The following is a 14,014-nucleotide window of genomic DNA, read 5'->3' as shown; positions in this document are numbered from 1 at the left end:
CGTCCCTCGAGTTCACTTCTTCGAACCTCGTTTTCCTCTTTGTCGCCTCCTGTCGCGTGCCAGTCGTACGATTCTTGCGCACGAGCCAACGGTCTGTCAGCACCGCCCCAGCGTTGTCTATCGGTGCTTTGCTTGCCGTTTGCGGTGTGGCGGCTCCTTGAAACACAGTTAGGATGTGGCGGTCGTCTTTGGTCTCGCAATGCTGGCGGTAATCATATTTTAATTTTGGCATCCCTTAGGGATAATTTGTTGCTAAGCCAGCAACAAGTTTTAGTATCCTGATTTGTGTACAGTTAATTTTAAAATTATATTATCGGGTTTTATGTGGCAAAACCACCATTTGATTGTCAGGCACGTTATAGTGTGGCGTTCCTGAACAATTTGGACCACCTGGGGTTGCCTACAGTGTACGCAATGCATCGAATACGGGCGCTTTCGTATTTACCCTCCAATGAAGCGCGGCCGCTGTGGCTGGGATTTTATTCGTGACGCTGTGTTTAACAGGACGACGCCTCAGCCACTAAGCCACCATGACGAGTATTTGTGTGCAGTGGGCAGAACACAATTGATAGAACACTAGCTGCCATTCTGTTACAAAAGTGTTGGACTGTCCAGGTTACAGCACGTTGCCTTACCGTTAGCAGTTTCGTCAGAGCCGTCCCGACTCCATTCTGCGGCATCAAATGAAGAGAAAGAGCAAGTAAGCGGTTAATGCTGACGCTGTCAGAGCAATTCGTGAAAAAATGACATTCTCGATGAAATGCATTCAGGAATGATGTCACGACTTCCTAATATTCCTTAAATTATGAATGTGAAATGCGAGGTTCGTTGAACCTTTATATATTGCTGACCTTGGTGATTTAACCTCTTAGATTTCAACTGCAGAACCCCTTCTGCTCTAAACCCAACACCCTTCAACACATAGGTCTGGACACGTGGAAGCTGTGTGTTCTTTATGCGGTCGCACGTGGTCTTTACATTGAGATTGTTGCCCTAAACAATCTATATCTATTGACAGTCGACATCAGAATCCAACATCAGCCGCAAACTTATGTAGCATAAGAATGAGATGTGCATTTATTTTACGAGTACCAAGGGCGTGGCGAAGAGTAAATTTCGCTATTTGCCTTCAAGCTTACGCAATCAATTATTTGTACACTTAGTGAATAATATTGCGTAACTGATATGGTAGGTAAGTTTTATTGGAGGAGGCTGAGCATTACTCAGGTGGTTGGGCATGAATTCCTGTGTATTTGTTGTGGAGATCATTTTATGTTTAGTTTAACATGCCACAATTGATTAGCTTGAGCAGCGTGGCAGTCCGCATCATTCTTTGGTGAATGTACCGCTTGTATGAGCTTCGCAGTAGTTGTATACAGCAGTCGACATCAGGTCGCCTGTGGCATATTTTCTTTTTGAGGAGAAGAAATGCAGCCTTCCGCAGGAAATCATTCATGACTATACGCCGGCTAGTGGCGTTAGGTTTTTTTAATAGTTTGGGTCGCTTATATAATATAGTTCATGGATATTTCATTTCGGACATCTAGGCTTCAACTTTAGTGATTGTTCTTTTTTGGCAATGTCTAACCCTTTCGGAAGAGATAGAGCGAAAAGTGTCATGTATCGTTAACTTCCATAAAGCCCACAACTGTGTTCTTAAGCCAGGTGACGCCGGCTTCCGGCTACCATTGTTTTGGGATAGACACAGGGGAGGTTCTAGTAGCCGGTTGCCTGCTTCTTCTCGTGGTTCAATGTTCTTCACTGTTTCTATAGTGTTCCATCACTGAAATACAACATGGATACTTATGCGGTGGTCGTGCATGCAAGCATTGTGTCCACGCGTACGTTTCCGGCCGTAAGGTGTAAATAATAAGAGCGCAACACTCAATATACGCCGTAAGTACAGCTATTTCACATCTCAACTCAGCCGCCTGCGACGCCGTGCTGACCGTTACCTGTATTTTGCACTAAAGTTAGGTACAGCAGCATTGATTGACCTGCTATTCTGCATATTTAAAGGCAAGTGTAGAGCGCGCACATGGCAGGTTATTCGTTTTGCGCAGTCATGAGATGCGGCACCTTCGTAATGAGCTGTGTCATTCGTTTACAGCCTTGTAGGCGACAGCAGGCAGGTTTCTTGGAGCTGCGGGCATTGGCCGTTGCTCGCAGAAACACCTCTGTGAATTAGGACGCATGCTAACACCGGCTTTATCGGTAATTGTATTGTTCCTTAAATCACATTATTTATATTGGCGATAAAATTATTCCGTAGTTAAATCTTGGCTGCTTGAGTTACTCAGTTTTTCTTTTTGTGGAATCTCTCCGTAACCTAAAAATGTGGCTAGGCGCGGCATCGGCGCGTTAGTATTAGAAGACATGGCTATTTCTTGAAAATTCGCGCATGGTGCATTACCGGTGAGTTTACACGAACAATTTCTGGGTGCACAAGGCTCTATTTGTGCTGGACTTTAACCAGTGACCGGGTTCTCAAAGAGGGAACCTAAAATGAGTTCTTTACATAAAAGCACCAGTAGACGCACAAATATTACGATTGGCACTCGTTCTCTAGTTTTAGTAGGATATTCACTTCAACATGTTAGGGTTATCTGGCGCGCACAAATCAACCAGCTGCAGTGGTGTTCAGGGAAATGTGCCAGAGCAAGGCGAGCTTTTTCATAGCGAGGAAAGAGTAGAACTTACCGCAGATGTTGAACACAGGTTAAGCGATGTTCCGAAGCACTGCAATGAGAGTAAAACAATCATTGAACACAAGCCGCGCACAATAATGCACACTGTCCCATGGTGTCAAGTACAGCAGACTAACTAGAAGTGAGCATGGTGTGTTTTGTGTGAGTTCCCAATGCATTCTAAATTTGTTAATAAGCGAAATGATTTATGGGAACTCGGGTACTTGAAGTAATCAATAGTCGGCTAACAAAAGAAGCCACTGGCGGAAACGAACGTTTATACAAGGGGGCCTGTACGAACGATGAAGACAAATCCGCGTGTCGAAAGGGTGACCCTAGCCTGAGGCTTCCCTTGTTCGCCCAGTGTGTAACATTTGGTTACGTGTTCGTGTGGAAACATGAATAGCAATGCAGCAACAAATTGTAAAAATGAATATAATCTAGTGTGCCTCTGAAATGAGCTTAAGTGTAGTAGCGATGTGTGGAATCAGGTGACAGGCAAAAACTGGCTCACTAAGGAAATAAAGCAGGACAAATAGCGTTATTTCTCAGAAAAATTGTCAAAATAAACCGATAGAGTGGGCCTTCACTAGTAGCAATGCCAATAACTAATAATCATTATTCAGGGCTTATGTTAACTGAGAACGTATAAGGGTGTCGTTTAGTACAGGTTAAGAGCCTTAAATTCCTGGACGTCAGAGTAGACTCTGACGTCCAGGAATTTAAGGGTGGGGAATTGCTCTTTGCAAAGAAAAAAAAAATCAGGTAAGTTTGCACTCGGTCGTGCAAAGCTCAGGCACAGCGGAGCTTACTGGCTGCTAATGCTAGATATGAACTTGGTTGCTGCTACGTCTTAACTTGGTGTAACTTAACTACGCATGTAGGAAGGTATTCTCGAGCCATCATTTTCGGAGGTACCTTCCCTTTCGCGGCATTTATCGTGACTAGCGCTAGACGCGTCGGCGCCTACGAGCGACAGCGTTCCTGGCATGCTATAAACTCAAGCAGGCTAACCAAGGTTGGCACAGTGCGAAGAACGCTGCCGCTTGCCGACGCCGAGCGCGTTGGTGGATAGCGGCTCGATATCAATCAGCCAGCTTCGCTGTGTCTTGAGCTTTGTGCGGCCTAGTGCAAGCTTTCGCCTTTTTTTAGGGGCGAAGCTCCTTAGGGTGTGGGTCGTTCCCTCCTCTGTAGTAGTAGTATATAGCCACCTCTAGTTTATGAATTACTCAATAGATGGCGATGTGTGTCTGTATATGTATGTATACGCATATATACATATATATGTATATGTATAGTATAACCGGAAGCCGACTTCCGCTTTCGTTTCCACTTCCGGTTCCGGAAGCCAGCTTCCGGCTTCCGGAGAACGCTTCCGGCGGTTTTCTCCCTCGTCCGTAACTAGGGGCGCTGCGGTGCACAAGGGCGTTCGTTCCCGACGCGCGCTCTCTTTATGCCGGGGAAGCACTGACTCCGTTACGTCATAGAACATAATACAAAGAAAGAAACCAGAAGAAAAAGTTCCACAAACATGCAAAATTTGGAAATCGAACCCACGACCTCTCGGTCCGCGACAATTCCGAGCGTTCCGAGAGAGCCGTGTACCCGCGCTCTTGCTCGGTGCCGCCGCCTACGAGCAGAAAAGAGAAGTACTGCTTCCGAGTGAACGCTTCGGTGGTCTTTCGATGCCAGCATTCGAAGGGACGCTGGCATCAAGAAGCACTACCAACGCCACCTAGGTGGGTTCACCGCTCAGCACAGCGGAGCGTGGCCTCCGCAATTGCTCTGAAAATGTTTCTGAAGTTGATCGCGGGGCGCAATTCGTTACGCGCTGATTTGACCGACGCGCGCTCTCTCAGTTACGTGCTTCTCTCGTTGTCTAGCGTAGCGTAGTGCAGCTTCCATATGGTTTATGGTCCCGTTGGAGTCGTGATGGAGGAGATCACCCGGAGCTTCGCCCCACTCATCATCATTCACCCCGTGGATATGCTGTGATTTTTTCTCCTGACTCAGCGCGCCGCGGAGAGAAGAAAGGCAGGGGTCGGGAAGGCAGGGAGCTAGCGCATGCACGTGATGCCCTCCTCCTCCTCCTCAGGGTTGTCATGGCTACCACGTCATGGCTACCACAAATTACGGCTGGCTTAAACAGATTCTCTGTTAAAAAGTCACAGGCCTGCGCGGCACACGCAGCACAGTCACAGCGTAAGCTGGTGGAGTGGCTCAAGAGTAGCTCCCATTTCGGCACCACGAACAACAGGGTCTTCGCGGTAAAGCCTCTTCGCCTCGTTTTAACGAGAACCATTTGAAATGTCCGCCCTGCGTCGCCGACGAGGCGCGGCTTCTAATGCTCTGGGCACAGCAGTCTGCTGAGCCTGATCAAGCCTGGTTGTAGCCGCACAAGTAGCTCTACGATTCGCTTCTTCAGCAGCGATTCGTACCTTGCGAGGAGAGGCCATAACGTGTACCGAAGAGGTATCTAGAATACGTGGCGCACATCTCACAACCCTTGACCCGTGGCACCGTAGGTTGTTGTTGTTGATGATGATGATGATTGTTTATAGAAATCTTCAGAACGGGCTGGTGACAAATAGTCACCCAGCCTGCTTGAGTGAACCAGGTCCAGTTACATGCAGCATGCAATTGCTATATGCAACTTACATGTCGGGCACGCTGCGTTTGCAGGCACCTTAACTAGATGGCGCCACCATACTTGCGGAGGCTCGGGCAGCTTGGGATCGCGTTGATTGCGCGCCTCGTCTGAATCGCATCTCGTTGTCTGCGCATGCTGCGTTAGCAGGCGCCTTACCTAGATGGCGCCGCCACACTGGCGCGCCTGCCTAGGGCGTTTTTATAGGGCATTTTTGCGCTGCTGGATAGCAAGCGATTGCGTGGCTCAGTGGTGAGGTATCTGACTCCCGGGCAGCGGGCGTGGGTTTGATCCCGGCGGGGGCCGGCTACTTTTTTTCCGCATTTCTGGCGATAGCGGTTACGGTAACCAGCGGCGGCAGCGGCGGACACCGTCGCGAACCGAAATGACTATTGGAATCAGTTCATAACAGCTTACGCTGTAAAAACACCCACACGCACACACAAAGCCACAGTAGCCTTGAGTCAATGACTGCGCCAAGCAGCTCCACTGCAATGTACCCCTTTGCGACACTTTGCAACACAAGTTATGCAAGCGAAGGAATGTTTGCACATGCAATGCTCAAGATAGATCTTCATTAGGACGCCACTGTACTAGTTTCCTGTTTTGTCAAGTGCATGAGGGTCTTCAAAGGTGCGCACCTCAACAATGGAACATATAGAGGACAGAATGTAATGGCCGCGAAGTTTGCGTGTGAATACTTTGGCTCAAGTGGAAGCATACGATGTGTTTACGCTTCAGTTCCCCAGGAACTCGGAGACGAGCATCGAGTCCACCAACGTTACGGTGTCGTAAATATCGAAAGCGATGGAGTAGGCTAAAAATCGGAAAACACTTTGTCGAGACTAAAGTGTGAAACGGCAGAAGCCTGACAACATTGCCAGTTAAAGTGTCCGTTAAAATAGTTTGTGGTCGCCTGGAACTGTTGCAGCGTCGTTTGTGGATCAGGAGGAGACGCGTCTTCCATGGCGGTGCTATGCCAGCTATGCGCGCTACAGGCGTCAGGGCATGAGTGGAGCAGACGAGAAAACGGATAGGCAAGCAGGCGCCGTTGCTACAGCAACAGTAAGAACGACGAAGAAATTACAGACCCGCGCGGCGCCGAACCACCCCGACACCCGCACTTGACAACAGTGACGTCACGCACGCGAGCCAATCAGGAGGCGCACACCTGCGCCTAGCGACAGTGACGTCACGACACAGAGAAGACCAATCAGGAGGCCGGAAAGCTGTGACAGTTTCTGCTCACGGCAGATGACCTTGACAATGAGCCTTTAAAGGCTTCCGCCTTAATACTTTTGTGTTCATACTTTTGTGCCCTCTCGGCTTGATAGTGTAGCGCGTTTGAGAATTTCGCAATACATTTCAGGTTTTATTTCAATCACAAAATTAATAATTATTTGTTGCAGGTTACATAAAATGCTACCGGTTAAAACCATTATGTACCCTAGGAAAGTAAAATTACAATGCAACTTCTTTTTATAATTTTTATTTTTTTGCGGGCAACGCAGTACTGTGGAGGACTTTATCAAAACCGCGCGTTTATCAAAGCCGTATAATGGTTGGAACCTAGCGAGTATGAAGCAAATAAGAATCTTAAGCATTGCTTCAGTAATTAGGGAGGTATCACATATTCCGAATACAAGTACCAGTTTTGAGAAAAATCTATTTCATCATTGATCAGCCTTTCTTATTCCGCCTCGCTAACCTGGAAGTCTAGTGATCTTGAACCAGGAATGATTGGATGGGAGAAGCCGACGAGGAGCGTAGTTCATTGTTTATTAGGTCCTTGTGTACGTTAAGGTATAATACAAATAAATAAAGAAGCGATTTCAAAATTTTAAGCTTCCTTTAATGACCCTCCAAAAATATTTTGTAGAGCGCAGTAGGGAATTTTTTTTTATTCGATGGAAGAAGATGACAAGGAGGAGTGTTGCTTGCACAACAGTCCCTTGTATACTATTAGGGCCTAATTTTACCGACGAAAGAAACCTTTATATTCGAGTGCGATTCTTATAGTAACCCAGTAAAATCATTTTGTGAACTTGAAGAGTGAGCCCATAACTCATCTTTTCTTCGCCTCGAACGAAGTGCATTTGTTGAGCCGTTGTACAACTTCCACGTCAAATTAATGAGGTTTGTTTCGAGGCTTTGAGCGTAACTTTGCAAGGGTCCGTGATATCTCCAGCAACCATGATGTTACAATGAAGCGTGACTTCGCAGGCGGGCTCATATACTATATATACCTATATAACCGTCTACGTATATATATATATATATATATATATAGTGAGAGAGCGAGAGAGAAATTAATTAGCCAAGTAAAAGAATATCACCGCTTTTACACGTTCGGAAATGTAACATCGATTTTCGCGTACGTTCACTTTGAGAAACAATTCACTGCTAATTTACGAGCTTCCTACAGCGTTTTCTTGATGACTTTCATTACAGCCCGAGAGGACATAGCTAAAATATAACTGGTTTGCCACATGAACAGCTGAACGTTAGTCATTGGGCGAAATTAGTCTGAATTAGGACAATTCGGCAACTAGTTCTTGATAGGTAAACGTGACTATTTCTGTGACCATCTGAAGCTGACATTCATATTTGCGTAGTATTTCTTAGCTGGACAATCCAGGTTATAAATTTCATAGATCTTGTGTGACAAGTTGGAGATTATATGCCCTCGTTCTTCTCTCATACACACATACTTGTCTGTCCACCAATTAGTGGTGAACTCGCTGCTGAAGAGTGCCATCGTCTAATAAGGAGATCAATGTTAAGTGGTTAGCTCCAAAGGGTTACCACTTGGGCCAAATGCGTACTTCTGTGGAACATTCTCACAAGACTCAAAAGGGAGACCGACAGTGGCTGAGCACGCTGGATGTGCGAGCTTAGCTTCATGCTTTTCTTCGGACATTGAGAATGTGCATCTGTTTATGACAGATGGTCTTATATATATATGCAAGCTGAGGAGACTGGAAGGCACGCGCTGTAATTGGCATGCACTTTTTAGACGATGCTTAGGTACATAAAAAACATTACTCAACATACCGTTCCAAGGTTCAGGATCCCTGGTAGAGTTACATTGACGCATCCACCTAGAAACGTCAAAATAAAAGCGTGAAAATTGTGAAATAGGAATGTCAATCGTAACCACCAAAAATAAAGCGTAGATAAACCCCCACGGGAGTGAATTTACAATTTTTTCAGTTCGTACAAGTCGGTTGAGAAGCTTGACGAAATGACTAAGTCAACTGCAGACATTTTATGGAGTGCCCGGACAACACAGTACGCACATTGCTTGGAGGCAAAGGGAAAATAAATAGCGGATCCCCCGCACTGTGGAAAACGATGAGCGAATATTTTATTAGAAGGCCAGGAAAAACGGCGCACAGCGTTCTTTTGGCAGCGAAAGCGCCCCGTAACTCTCCCGTAATAGTCAGCAGCCACGATAGCGAACAAAGAGCAAAGGTGTTTTGTATTCAGGGACGATATTCTCCAGTGATCACTTCTGGTGATACATCATCGTCGAGAGATTTCGCGTGTCCTTACATATGACGCGTCGACGTCGACGAACGAATGCTTTTCTGACACAGCAACAGAAACGCTGTAAGGCAAACGCATGCTGCGTTTGTCTTACAGCGTTTAGAACGCGACATGGCGGCGACGGTAAGGTGTGGCGGTAGGGAGCCTACATACAACGTTGCATGTAGGCTCCTTATGCGGCGGTGAATGACCGCGCCGCCACCGACGAGAGAGCATGACAACCAACGTTTGAAGCGATCCCAAAGCCACCGGAAACCGCCCGCGCCATGCGCAGCCACGGCCGGGCTAGAGTAGACGCACGCTCACTTGCATTTCGCCCCCCCCCCCTCCTTCCTAGCGTGCGCCTGATCACGTTACCACGCGCTCGCTTCACCCCCTCTCTCACCTGTACCCCCGTTCTTGTTCTAGAACACGCTTAAGCCAACAGCACCTAGATAATTATGTCTAGGTGGAGTTGCTTGAGCACTTTACGAACGGGGAGAGGAAGAGAGGGAGGAGAGAGTTTAGACAGGTGAGGGAGGAAGGGCGCAATCGGTGCCCCGTGCTGGGCGTTTACTCCCGTTTCTCGCAACGGGTGTATCCTCGTTCATAACTCGTGGTGCTCGCGCTGCGCGTGATCTCTCTCTGTCTCTCATTGCTCATCGCGCTGCGCGTGCGGTATGTCCATGAATGGCGGAGGACAACACTGTCTGTTGTTGTACCAGATAACCGAGCTTTGCGTCATGTGCGCATCCACCAATAGCGATAGCTTTTACTAGCAGAAACATCCGCTGACGGTGGCCACGACGACTATACGTCTGATCATTGAGTAGCTCGCAGAGAAAGCTTCGTTCGAAAACCACTGAAATATGAGTGGGACAAATGTTTTCCCCATATTCTGATCATCTGATCTCCCAGTGCATGTGGGCATGTGCCCAGGAGATTATAGATGTGCCCACAACTGACTGCTTTACTATGGAAAAACACGGGGAATGCGAGAGATGGACATTCCAGACGATGAGCAAAACGAGAAAAAAAAAAAAATGAAAGCGGGAGCCGCTTTCATCTTGCTCTCGTTTTGCTAAACGCTTTATTGTTAGTTACACTAATCAACGCATAACTGCAAATACGCATATAAAGCCGCATTGTTCGAAAAGGTATGTGCATGTTTAGAAGTATTTAGTAATCTCTGGGGTAAGCGCATGGTCTTGGTGATCCCAATATAGACAATGCCTCATATCACCTGAGCGCATTTCAGCGTTGTGTAAAGGCACCTAGCGCTCGTATAGCTTCCGAAACCTCTGCAGAGCGTGAATGAAAGATGTGCCCAAGTACGCGAAACTCGAAGAAACGTAGATACAATGCAGATTCTTTCATTTCAGCAACTGGGTATCATATATACTGTGTTGCCGCGTGTAGTAGGTGAGTTATTTCCGCCTGAATAAATTTGGTTTCCATCCGGACCACCATTCTCTGTTTCCAGTGTAAATTTTGCCACGCTGTGGTGATCTTTAGCAAAGCGATCTGTGATACTGTGCACTGCGGTTTGCACAAAAGTGCTTAGAGTGAACAGGTAGAAATGATCGTAGAAAAGACAGCCCAGCAACTGGGTACTAAGTTTCAGGCAGTAGGCAGCAGACTATAAAGGAATGCGCAAATTTTGAAGCGTTGTGGGGTTGGAGATGCTAGTGTGACTGTGCACCAGCATTCTTTCTCTAATTACTTCACAGTTTCGTTCTGCGCTACAGCGCTCAATTTAGAAATAGGATATGGTCTGCCACGACGCTAACCTATTGGCTCGGTGGTAAAAATATTCCGACATCCCACACTACGCCAAGCACGCCTAATAGTCAGATCGTGGTTTGGCCACGCATAACCTTTGCATTTAAAATGATTTTTATGATACAGACCAGTATTAAGGAGAACATGAAGTAAATATTCCAGGACTGCTTAAATCGCAGTTTCGACATGAGGGCCCCCGCAACATAATTTTCGCCCATATAGGCATGCATACCGCGTCCGACAAAGCTTTTCTTTCCAATGAGGTTAACGATACGTTCAAATTATACGGCCTTGAAGACTGACTAAGTGTTCTGTTAAGGGATGGGCTGTGCTGCACATCTGTGTAAAGTGATTAGCAGCATTAACTCGAATGGAAACATGTCACAACTGCAAAGTGTCTCACCGGTCGTAGTGGATGCGAAGGCCGCTGGCACAAGAAGTGTTAGGACAAAAAGGACGAGTGCCATGTTAGCAGGTATAGGTGGCTCACGTGGGACTTAGTACCTGTACTGCGTGAGGCTACCGATATCTTGTGAGGCTACCCAGTGCTTTCCGACCGCATATATAGGCAAAGTATATCGCACGTGTCTTAAAGCCGAATGGGAGCGTTAGGAAAAACCAAAAACAAGACACCAGATCCGTTTCAGCTAAATGTAGCGCACCTGACGTTTTATTTGACATTGTATTAAAATCATTGCTCCCTCATTTAACAGTCCCGGAACATGGTCGCACATGGTCGAACGAAGTAGCGGCCTTAGCGTCGTTTGCGACACGCGCAAGGAAACACGCTTGTTTTGTGTTTTTTTTCCTTGTTTTTTATGTTGACGCCTTTTTATCAGTGTGTAGATTCATCTGATCCGGATGTGCGGAGCCTATGAACACTTCCGCAAGCAAGAAAAAGAAAACTGAAAATTAAGTTTATCACACGGTTTGTTCGCGTGTCACACGAGTGGCGTAGCTTTGTAGGAGCGAAATAGTGCAAACACATGCACTGACCTCGTTTTTCCTTTGCTTGGAATAACTTATAATGTGTCTAAAACGCACCGGAAGAGCAAGGTCGTCAATTTAACAATAATATGAGTCTCTTCTCGGCGTTCATGTTGTACGAACAGCCGGTAAGTACTTCTCCTTTGTGGGCAAACCTTTAGTAGAAAAACAATGAGAAACAATTGTGCAGCAAATGAGGCCGCGAATAAAGCACTGTACAGGCAAAGGGACCATGACATTGGCACAGCGGATGGCAATGTATATAATTTTATTCGTTTATTCTTTTGTCACGTGGATAGAACTAACCGGGTTGCAGGTTACGATCACACACGAGTAAATAGTAATATGCTCAATGAAAATAGGTTACTGAGCACATCGTGAAGTAACAGGTTAGGTGGCTACACTGCCTCCTCGCGTTTTTGTTTGTATCACAAAAAAAATTATTTCTATTGTCACGTAGTAGTTACGGTGAAGAAAACAGTCGCAAAAACATGTACACGTGTTACTATTAAAGAAATCCGCAATTTTTCCTTGGAGATCTTGTCTTAGTTTAAAGGATCTATATGCGAAAGACTCGTGGGCTTGCATCGGACTGGCCTCATGACTTCCGTTTCTGGGTGCCCTCTATATCAGGCCTAAGAATGGTTGCTGTCAAATAAAAAAAAGCGCGATAATTTTTATTCAGTCGAGCATGCAGTCAAGCGAATGTGGCTAAGTGGAACAACTGGGTAGACAGGCAATGATAGGCAAGCATGAAAGGTATAGGAAGAATAGCAACAACGGTCAAAAAAGAAGCAGACAAAAACTCTTGGCCGTAACCTCGCATTTCGATGGGGGCGAAATGCGAAAACACCCGTGTGCTTAGATTTAGGTGCACGTTAAAGAAGCCCAGGTGGTCCAAATTTCCGGAGTCCCCCCCTACGGCGTGCCTCATAATGAGCACTGGTTTTGGCACGTAAAACCCCATAATTTAATTTTTAGCCTCGGTGGGTGCCCCAACCCACTAACTCGCCGGACGCGAATCGTTCTGATTCGAAATAAAGTTTCTCTCTCTCTCTCTCTTGTGTTGCAAATTGCACTACGTGCGACTGTCTGCTTCTTTCTGGGGTTTTACGTGCCAAAACCAGTTCTGATTATGAGGCACGCAGTAGTGGAGGGCTCCGGATTAATTTTGACCACCTGGGGTTCTTTAACGTGCACTACAACGCAAGCACACGGGCGTTTTTGCATTTCGCCTCCATCGAAATGCCGCCGCCGGGATTCGATCATGCGATCTGGTGCTCAGCAGCGCAACGCCTTAGCTAACTGAGCCATCGCGGCGGGTTACGTGCGATCTGCTATAATCTTACGGTACATTCAGAGGCTTTTATTTTTATTAATTTATGCCTCCCAATAACAAATGTCACCTATGTGGCATCGGTAAGCCGTTGCGGAAATAAAATTTGGTAATCATGTAGCTCGGGAAATTTCAGAAATAGAGCGTATACCAACGAACTGGGCAATTACTGTGTGAGAACAGACCCAGGTAGAATTTAAAAGGACTTGCTGAGGGTCTAGTTGATGCATATTTGACATAGATAGTGAGCGAAAGAAAAGGACAGTGCCCGAAAGACATAAAATGAACATGGGACATGCGCCTGCCCATAGCCTCCTCTATACTTTTCGTGCCCGCGCGTTGGCGCGGAATACACAGGCGCCGTCCGTCCCTCATAGTTCCGATGCTTGCCGCTAGAAGCCGCCCCGATCCCACAATAACAGCAGACGACGTGGCCTATGTGCACGTTTGCATTGGTGATCGTCTAGAAACGTCTTCATGGCATTAGACTATGCGTATACGCTAAATAGGGTGCACACAAAATTTTTAACACAAACACTGTATGCGGAATGCAATGCGAACTTTTATATTTGATTTCGCGCTCATAGCTTGAGCACTTTTCGAGACAACGGTTTGGCGTGGAAATCTTTCGCAAAGTCGTGTTTGTCAGTCACGCTCGTCGCGAAGTTCACAAAAAGTGGACGGAGAAACTTCATAAACACAACGTCCAAGAGTTTTTCATGATGGCCTGGGGCTGAGCACTTGAGTTGTTCACGTTTCTGAAGTACTTTCGCGGCGTTGTCAACGGCAGCCTTTAGTGGCTGCTTCATCTTTCTCGCTTTTGCGAGGAAAACTTCCACGTACTTCTTTAGCGAATGCAGAACCATTACAAGCTCAGCAGACGGATAGAGGAGTCCACCTCTGTTCTGGTGCCTAATTAAGGCATCCGATGGCGTAGAAGTGTTTGGTTTCGTTACTAGAGTGACACATTCATCACAGGAAATGGTTTCGTGAATTTTTCGTGCGATATATCCACCAACCATTGCTAGTGCAGCAACATCTGGTATT

At 46.5% G+C, this 14,014-nt stretch overlaps 1 long non-coding RNA gene across 1 annotated transcript; it reads right to left on the bottom strand.

The window, feature by feature from the left end:
- Window positions 1-2,700: 2,700 nt before the first annotated feature.
- Window positions 2,701-11,102, bottom strand: LOC119454250 (uncharacterized). Its single transcript, XR_007467205.1, has 3 exons — window positions 11,048-11,102; window positions 8,389-8,435; window positions 2,701-2,739 (listed from the first exon to the last, which is right to left on the bottom strand). It is a non-coding gene; the product is annotated as an uncharacterized LOC119454250 (long non-coding RNA).
- Window positions 11,103-14,014: the final 2,912 nt, after the last annotated feature.

The sequence above is a fragment of the Dermacentor silvarum genome, chromosome 5 (assembly GCF_013339745.2).
Source record: "Dermacentor silvarum isolate Dsil-2018 chromosome 5, BIME_Dsil_1.4, whole genome shotgun sequence".
Taxonomy (NCBI): Eukaryota; Metazoa; Arthropoda; class Arachnida; order Ixodida; family Ixodidae; genus Dermacentor; species Dermacentor silvarum.
This window is presented reverse-complemented; position numbering and strand designations above follow the sequence as displayed.